This window comes from Silurus meridionalis, chromosome 18, assembly GCF_014805685.1.
Source record: "Silurus meridionalis isolate SWU-2019-XX chromosome 18, ASM1480568v1, whole genome shotgun sequence".
NCBI lineage: Eukaryota > Metazoa > Chordata > Actinopteri > Siluriformes > Siluridae > Silurus > Silurus meridionalis.
Window position 1 is genome coordinate 10228655 of NC_060901.1, and position 10422 is coordinate 10239076.

Below are 10422 nucleotides of genomic sequence, written 5' to 3' on the forward strand. Positions count from 1 at the left end.
CACTCCTAGTGCCGGTCCCAAGCCCGGATAAATGGGGAGGGTTGCGTTAGGAAGGGCATCCAGCGTAAAAACATGCCAAATCAAACATGCCGATGATCCGCTGTGGTGACCCCTAACAGGAGAAGCTAAGAGAAAGATTGTAAACCTTTTGTCAGGATCTTCCGGGCACACGGCACGCACTTCCGGTTTTCCTGTGCCTCCCTGTATATAAGGATATCTACAGTTTAGCTCAAGGCCATATTATCTCTACGGTTTCCTAGTCCCTTGCCACCCTGTCTATCATGATCCCTGACCCTGACCCTGACCCTGTTCTGGTATGGACTCTAGCCTCGGTTTTTGTGTTTTTGCTCTGCCTATGTTGCTCTGTTTGTTGGTTTTGTTTTTTTTGGACTTGTTTTTGGAGTTTGATTTTGGTTTCCCTGCATTGCACTGTCTCCTGGCCCTTGGACTCTGTACTGTTTATTGGACTGTGTTTTTGCTTTGCCCCATTGCTCTGCTTGCTACCTTTTTTATATTAAAGCCTGTTTTCTCCATATCCATATCGTATTTGGGTCCTCCCAACCAGTCTCCAGTCACACACCCCACTGACTGCTTTAGAGAATATTTTGATTAACTAATAACTTGATAATTGACTGATTTACATTTACAATAAAAAAAACTGAAAACCAAACAAACAAAATAAGTGATTTTGTCATTGGATAGTTCTATGCTAGTGCACATTCATAGACATAAATACTTTAACTGGAAAATTATGCTTACACTAGCAGGAAAATATAACCTATCAAGTAAGTTGTTATAAAGGCTTTTGCAGGTGGCCTATAGCCTCATATTTACCTGGCAGGGGTGATACCATAATCAAGAAATTGGTTTGCCTAAGGCTCAGCTTAGCTATTACACTCTGGCTGTGCTGAGCCTTAAGAATTTCAGAAATGTGAAAATCTCAACTGCACATTTTCTGATATTTGCTGCTTCATTCGCTCTTGCTCCTTAAAATTATCAGGCAATGGTGGCTCAGTGGGTAAAAGGTTCAGGGGTTACTGAACAGAAGCTAGTGGTTCAGGCCCCAAGATCTTCATGGCTTTAAGCAAAGTCCTTAACATTCATTCCTGTATTATGGCTGACCCTAAATGCACCTTGAGCCTAACTTCCTAACAAGCTAGGGAATGCAAAGAAAAGGGATTCACTGTATGTGACAAACATGTCTTCTTTTTAATGAACACTGCAATTACACACTTTCAAAATGAGTTTTAAACTCATTAGTACCAGCAGTGCAGTTTTTCTTCAACATTCCCCCAAAGCAGAGATATGTATTGGTCTGGAGAATCAGAATTTCTTCTCACTGCATGCCGTTTTTAGCCCATCAACTTATTCCTGATCACCTGATCATCATCTTTTCTCTGTTAATGTTTGATATGGTGGACTTTTAGCCTGGATACATTTATTAGGTAACAAATTTTGATATCCATTTTGTATTAATATATTAATTTGGGCTGTCAAAATTAAAGCGTTAATTTACGGCACTAGTTTTTATTAACGCGTGATTAATGCAGCATGCATTTCTAATTGACCATTTTATATTGAAGATAGAAATAAATATAAGAGACAAAATTAAAACCTTCAACGCAACACACGTTTATTCAGGACATCTTTTCTTTAGTCAGACCACCGGAATTTTGTGGTCCTAGAAGGTGCTGTTGCTAAAATGCAAAGATCATTCAGAGAAATATGCTAGATGTCGCTTTATTAGCCTTAATTAATATATAATGTTCAGGGTGGTTAAAAAAAGCAATCATTAAAGTAGAGAAGGCAAAAGCATTTACATTTTCTAAATAGTTTTCTAAATAGTTCAATTGGCGAATCCATCTGTTTCTCCGCAGCACGAGAACACTGTTCTCCAAACGTGTTCAAAGTAACATGCACAGTGGCAGGCACATTTGATGAAGAGTGGCAGCGGATGTTTTAATTTACATTGTTTGCATAACGAACTTATCTGGATGATAAATTTTAAGCTGCATTTTAGCAACAGCGCCCTCTAGGGCCACAAAATATGATGGTCATCTGGTTTATCACCGGCAATTAAGCCTCTGAGGTCGGAAAACGCGCCTGCGCGCTTTGTGGAATTTTTTTCTCCTATAACATCGAAACGAACCTAAATTACTGTACTCGATCATACAGATAAGAACAATATACAGTATTAATCTGTAAAGGGTCTACTTTCATTTGTATACATCCATAATAACAACAAAATGCTGTGCTTTTGTAAAATAAACAAAACAGACGGGGGGTGCTCTCTGCCGTCTCCTCTCTTTACAGACACATAAATAAAACAACCTGAATCTCAGTCAATACTTGCTCCACAGACATAATAAATATATGAATAGGAAGCTCAGAATGTCTAGACAGTTTCTCTAGTATCACCTCATTAACTGTCCGTGTGGAAACATAGCAAATTTCCATTTCGTTTCCTGTTGATTTACGTAATTTAAAACGCCTAATTACTTGAAACATTTTGAAGAATATTTTGTTTTCATGCTTTATGTTAAGTTCGGTTTCACTAATAATAAACATACATTTGCATTTGCAACACGTTTTATATTTATTTCATACTTATAAGCTACACATTTAAACAGTGAACTGGAAACTTTTAAAATATGTACAGCCATACCCGACCTATGACCACTCGACTTGCGACATTTTGGAGATACGACAGTCACCACTGCCGAAAAATAAATAAATAAATAAATAAATAAATAAATAAATAAATAAATAAATAATTTAAAATATATATATATATATATACGACCTGATGGACAACCTTTTTATCGGTCCCTATCTACGTCGTAAGTTGCGGTCTACCTGTATTTCACAAGCTACTAGTAGCCTTTATTCTAAGCTAATAAGTTCATCGTTATGACAGAAACAAGTGTAAAGGAGCTATAAAACAAAAATAAGAGAATAACCAATAAAAGCCTTATAAATAGTTTGTAATAACATACATTTCCATTAATAATTATTAACAAAAGCAATTATTAGACAGTAATTACTTACTAATTTCCTATCCCTAATATAAAGTGTTACTAAATTATTTATTTTTTTCTCTTCAAGTTTGTTGGAAATATTAAGGTTGTCTAATTGGACAAAAATGGTAAGAGCAGTCAGAATTTTTCAGAATTAATTTGAAAGCTGATTGAATTCTTTCACACAACATTTTCATACTTCTTACTCAAACTTTGTCCAGTTTTTCAGTAATATTCATGTACAAATATTGAGTCATTGTTTCATGGTCACATTTATATTATTCTAAAGACTATCTAAATAACTCAGGACCTTTGGTGGTTAATTTTGAATAGTAAAACAGGTTATACTATAGGAAGCTGTTGATAAATGGTAAAGATTCCTACTGCTTCTGGGAATACTTTTTGATAATGTCCCAGCTATCATCTAATGACGATCCTCTTAGCTGATACAAGCACTAAAGTGCTCAGTTGGACATGAGTAAATGCAATACCAATGCACAAAACTGAAGAAACCTACTGTGTTAAGAAACTACTTTCAGACACCAGTTAATGAGTGTGAACAACACAGAGAGCCATAACTGCTAACAACATTAGGAGAAAATGATGGCATAATTATCAGTGATGCTAGATTAATTTCATTTTATGGGAGTCTGGTTTATTTCATCAGCAGGTTAATACTGCACAGCTTGAGTGTAATCATTGTGGATGAACAAGGATTCACAAAGTCTAATTCATTCTTTTGATTTGTAAGGGTCAATGAAATCCAGCATGTGAAGGTTATAATGCTTGATTCTTACTAACTCTGCAAGTCATAATAACTTTGCAGTTAGTAGGACATTATTAATTTTATATTGACATACTGTAAATTGGGTGATTTGGTTAATGCTGGTCCCACAGGTCCTGAGTCTTCAATTTAATCTAGAAGTATCTGTATGAGTTTCACATGTCCCTGAGTCTGCATGGCTTCTTTTCTGGTAGATGGATTGGTTACGCTAAATTGCCATTGGCTGTAGGTGGATGTGTGAATGTGTGTGTGCATGCATGGTGGCTGAGGGTGGGCTGGTGTCCCATATACACATTTTGGCAGGCTGTGTCATTTTCTGAACTATTTTAAGTAACGCCTAAAACATGATAGCACCAGACCTCTCTTTCCATATCCTTCTCTCGCTTTTTTCCTTACAAAGGGGACAGGAGGCGTCCCTGCTATTGATTTCTCTGTGAGAGGTTAGTGTACACACTTCTTGATGTGAGCATAGTGTGAGTGATGAAAGCCTAGGATGTGGTCATTAAAACAGGGACTTGAGCTGTCGCCGTTGTAACTCAGATTGCCTCTCACAGCTGATTTGATCCCAGTCTGAATGAGGCACAGTGGTTGAACCGGTGCAGTTACAAAAGGTCAAATGGATCCATGAGTGCATTTATCTACAGTGTTTTCACTCCTGAGTGACTCAGCAGGTGCTGTTGCCACTAAGCTGGGAACCACAACCCATCATTTCCATCACCATTCCCCACAGAATAAGCAGCATGAAGAGCAATTAAACCTGCTAAGCTCGCTTCATGTCGCCTCTGGTCAAATAGTCATGGAGTGACTTAAAAAATATATATATTATACAATACTGGATTAATAAAATGCACACACTAGGAAAGAACTTGAATCTTGAGTCTTCCAATCATTAATTTCAAAGTCCTTTCTTTATTTCTTCATCTTTTTATTTTGTCTGGTTTTGCAGATTTCCAAGGCCCATGAAGAGCACAGTGGTGTGGTATAGAGCTTGTAATCACTCTGTCATCACAATTCAGGCTGTAGATCACCTACTCCATTAAGTCAGCCTGCAGCTGCTGCTACCTGGGGAAGGGTAATTGCTCGACAGGAGCCCACCCTGCTTTCATGCCTCATTAAGCGATTTCGCCCAGCGTTTCTCAGCCCCCGGAGCAAGGGGAGACACTCTATTTGGTAGCAAAATGCAAAACCAGCTACTGCTGTCCTGAGATCGACACACTGTCACATAAACCAAACACATACACACACACACACACACACACACACACACACACACACACACACACATCTTAGTAATTGTCTTGCAGGCTGTTTTTCTCTTAAACATAGCAGATATATTGTTTAAGAAAAAAAAACTCCAGTGACAGTAATTCAAAGTGATGCATAGCATTGCCTTGTCCATGTGAATATTAGTCTAGGAGTGTACTTTGGTTTGTGAGGGTGACAAAGGAATTTTGTAATGGGAGGTGATTGTTTAAGCCACATGTATACAATTTATACCTTAGTTCTGTTGAGGTTCATTTCTGAGATCTCTGTGTTAAATGCTCACAAATGTATACATTAAAAGAAACATCAGGAAAACATATGTGCATTTTACTTTAAATACAAAACAGAATAACATAAAAGTTGAAGAATTTTTTTTTTCAGAATAAAAATGTTCATTAGGGGTTAAAGCACTACAATTCTGTCCTTACAGTCAGCTATCGCTGACTACCTTTCGTTAACCTTTAAAACATGAACCTATTTTGGTTAAACTTGTTAAATAAGGTGCTTGAATCTGATGATACTGATTGGCTGACTGTCCTGTGCAGCTCTGAGAAACACCTCAAATGAAATACGCAATGTTCAAAGGCATCAGGCACACTGACCATCTATAATGTTTAAATTACTGTACATAATAATCAGTACATATGTGTTTATAATCACATCTGTAGAATGTTTAAACACTAGTATGCATACACTATGAAAGAAAAATAGAGCACTAGAGAGCTGCAAAAAAAGGCAGGAAAAAATCCACTAATGTTTATTGTAATGCATAAAATTGCATATTGTAATCACTTCCAGTTCAAAAACTGGGGACCGGCCAAAGAGGCTTCTTTCTGGAGAGAAACTTTATGTGATCTTAAATAGTAATTAGACTACTCAGCTTAAAATGTAAATCACTGCAGGTCAATATATCTGGAGCTGTTACAATCAGTTGTGTTCTCAGTGTGAAGTGAAATGCACTCAGCCACACACAAAGAACTGCCTAAGGTAACATTATTATTTCATTTTATACTGGAAAACATACTCAGGTAAAGCTTAGGTATGTTTGATAAGGTTTAACATCCTAAAAGACAGCCAGATCAGCTTCTCTCTCTCTCTCTCTCTCTCTCTCTCTCTCTCTCTCTCTCTTTCTCACCAGCTAATTCTTCCTCTCTTTCGTTCTCCCCTTAAAGCACTTTATGCTCTTTGATCCAAACACAGTATCTTTCCAGTTCTCACTTCCCGTATGCTTAAAGCAAAGGTTTATAGATAATTCTATCTCACCATAAAAATGAAAAAAAAAAAAAATAAATAAATAAATAAATAAATAAATAAATAAATAAATAAAGGGCTTGTTCATAAAGAGCCTGTTGAGACAAACCCCAGCCCTTCCTTTGAGAACAGTTTTGCCCTTACCAACTTCTTGCACATAACACCTCTGTCAGATAAATGGACATATATTCAAGAAAACAAGATTAGCCACTATTGCTAGCCACTTTGTTGTATTGGGAGGGACAAGATTCGATTGTAAGGCTGTGCAGGTCTACAGAGAGATGCAGCTCTACTCTGATCAAATCACCTGTAACTCGTTTTATGTTTAAACGACTTTTTGCCAACTTTGCTTTGTTATGGAGGTAATAAATGTCTTAAAATCACAAGTTGTGCAAATACAAAAATAAACCTGCACTATTTTAATTTCATTAATATATATGTATAAAATGTATCACCAATAAATACTTTCTAATTATCTAAGTTAAAAATACATTAATTTGGAAATATCAGGAAGTCGTTACAGTGTAAATGATCTAATAGGTATAAGGTGACTCAGGGGTATATGGAGTATAGTCAGTTTTAATTTGGGTTAATTAAGGTTTTTAATTCAATGTAAATCACAACCTACATTATACATTATATAATTGGAATCTGATGTATTTTGTTTGTGGAAAGTTCGATGATAATAAAACACTGGCTCTAATATTTTCATAATTATTAATGAATGTGTATCTGAATCTTCTTCTTCTTCTTCTTTCGGCTGCTCCCATTAGGGGTCGCCACAGCGGATCATCCGTCTCCATACCACCCTGTCCTCTACATCTGCCTCTTTCACACCAACCACCTGCATGTCTTCCTTCACCACATCCATGAACCTCCTCCTTGGCCTTCCTCTTTTCCTCCTACCTGGTGGCTCCATCCTCAGGATTCTTCTCCCAATATAATTCATGTCCCTCCTCTGCACATGTCCAAACCATCTCAATCTCACCTCCCTCACCTTGTCACCAAAACATCCTACATGCGCTGTCCCTCTAATAAACTCATTTCTAATCCTGTCCATCCTCGTCACTCCCAATGAAAACCTCAACATCTTCAATCTTCAATCTTCAATGTGTATGTAAATATATATGAATATTGGTTGATGTAATTCAATTCAATTCAAATGTAAATAATATATTATCATCTATATGCTGTATTAAAATCTTGAACATGTACAGTACAAATGGTGTACAGTTAGAACTGTACATTAATCAAAAATGTACATGTTTTAGGTGGGTCAAGTAATACAGTAAATGTGTACAAAGAGGTAAAGCTATTAAAAATATGTACTGCGGAGGTAAATTTGAAATTAATTTGTACTGAGGGGTGTAAAGTGATAATAAATTTGCACTAAGGGGTAAAGTTATAATAAATGTCTACTAAAATAAGTCTGTTCTTTTAAGTTAATAGAGTTTTGGAACTGCCCTTAGAGGAACAGATAAAAGGATGAGGACAGTAGACTGGAGCCTAGACTCTTCTAACCACAGTATCACATGTATATAATTATTATGCACAGGTGGAATACACTATGCTCTATCAAAAAATATTATTTCATTGAATCATAATTGGCATCAGATTTTAAGAGCTTGTGGGTGTAAGATTGTGGATGTGTGCGTTTTGTCATGCAGTGATGACTACATGCAGTATTAGGCTTCAGTCATCCCATATTAGCAGTAATTGCCTTAAACCAGAAACAGCACATTCTAAGGATTGGCAGTGTCCCATTTTTCTCTGTATCTTTCTCCTCTGTGATTAGCTCTCAATCTGCTGAAGTCAGATACAGATGCCTGAGCACATCACATATTGTTCTGCATAATTTTCTAGACATTAGCAGGCAAACTCTCTGGGAGGACTTAAAAAAAAATGTTTTTGAAAACATGGTGATTTTGTTTTTTTATGCTTTTTTTTCCCTTTACATTTATTCTAGATAATGACTGTGTTTTATATAAAATATCTGCAGTATTGTAATAATTGTCTTAAATCATTGCTTTAACTGGAAAATAGATGGGTAAAATTAATGAACAACCAGAAGGAAGATTATATTTTGGTGTCCTAGTAGATGCTGGCAAGCTATCTTAGCCATTTGGTCAGTTAGGACATTAATTAAGCCTACACATACCATACGTCACATATCATAACCTTGTGCTCCGGTGCATCTGATCAAATGCACATTATCAACTTGTGCTGTTAATATCAGCAGCTATGCTAATTTCTCTCCACTGCTTCTCTTTCTCTCCCCATCCTGAGGCATCTTGAGGTTGCTCCAGCCCCAGTCACGTCCCACCTCATGAAGATTATGGACCTTTAAAGAAGTAGATGCCGAACTCGCAAACATCCCATACCATTTAGAGGCGTACCAGTGCCAATTGGATCCCACTTTATGTATGGAGTTTTGACATTGGACCTCCTGGAGCTCTGGCATGGAGAAGCTGGTGTTGGATCTATGATAATCGCAAATGTTGCTATTTTATGAGTTGCTCAGTAGCTCCTAGTTTTATAACCTTAATGACTGTAAAAGACTGTAGAAAGAACATTACTCATAATCTTACACTCCAGTGCTCTTGTTAGTTCTCACTCTCCAGTGTTCTGTATTGTTTAAAGACTATAATCACACTCTTGATGTGAACCCAAATGAGGATGGTTTCTCTTTTGAGTCTGGTTCCTCTCATGGTTTTCTTCCTCATAACATCTAAGGGAGTTTTTCCTTGCCACAGTCGCCATGGCTGCTAATCAGAGATAAATGCACACCATTCACCTTAACTGTTGATTTCTGTAAAGCTGCTTTGAGACAATGTCTGTTGTGAAAAGCGCTATAGAAATAAAATTGACCTGACTTAACATGACATGTCTGATTAGCATAATTTCTGATTAGCATATTTAGGTGGTAAAAGTGAATTCAACCAGTCACATTTTAAACTGGATTGGACCTTTTATGGTAAACTTTAAGAGATTTTTAAAACAACAATATGTAAGCAAAATCCCCATCTACACCAATTAAGTGCACTATTATCAGTCACTAATATATTTGATTATATATTGAAAAAGTTTTTAATTTATTTTGATTTAAAAACAGCAGGTCTGACAGTAGTTCTGATTATAAGTTTTACATTATTAACTATATGGATGAGGTATGGATGAGGTTCCTCTGACGTTTGACCTGCCGTTTACTCGGACTGTCAACAGTTAAGGCGAATCATTCGTCACGCTGAAAACAACCGGGCAACTGATGCCAAAAGAAAAACTCTCGAGAGAAATAGTTGTGAAAGGAAGGAGGAAGACAGTGAACAATGACTTTCTTGGTAGTCTACTGTTCAGATACAAGCCGTTGTAGCGTGTTGAGTCTGGGTGAAGGGAGAGCTCGCTAACTCCAGTTGCAACAGAAATTATATAGGCACAGACAGGTTTCCAAAACTTGTGCTTTTTTATTTTTCTTGACGGGTTAGTCAAAGAAACTTAGAAATTAGCATCAGAAAATAATAAGGACATAATCCTCGGTCTTGCACACATGCAGTAATACCGGAAGAATGCAGTGAGGAGCTGTTCCCAAAATGCTGCTCTGCTCTTAAAGGAGCCACAACATATTTTTACCTGTTACACAGTGTAACAGACACTGTCTTTCATTAAAGCCTGTGTAAAGTTAATTCATTTCAGTGTAGACTTATAGAGAGGTGCGGCTTATTTATGTTCAAAATAAAAATCTTTGTAAAATTCAGTGGATGCGGCTTATATTTGGGTGCGCTTAATAGTCCGGAAATTACGGTAATTGTTAAAATACGGTACTTGTTTGTATAATGTAGAATCCTCAGCGAGGGGATGTTTATTTAGCCTGTTGGTAAGGAGTCTTCATTGTCAGCACTTTGTAACTGTCACAGAAAAAGCTACATCTTTATTTTCACATAAGAAAGTCTCCAGGACAGAGGAGTTTACATGTTGTGCTTTTTCTGTAACATGAAAACTTTGGGAAAAACTAGAAAAAAAAAACAATTTTTCAAAAAGCTATTGATTTTTAATAGCTATTCAATAATAAAAGAGAAATTAAATTAATTAGCTTTACATATATAACTTTAA

At 36.6% G+C, this 10422-nt stretch overlaps 1 pseudogene; it reads left to right on the forward strand.

Annotated features, from left to right (window-relative positions):
• The first annotated feature begins 826 nt into the window (after positions 1 to 826).
• On the forward strand, positions 827 to 974 carry LOC124401911 (annotated as a pseudogene).
• Positions 975 to 10422: the final 9448 nt, after the last annotated feature.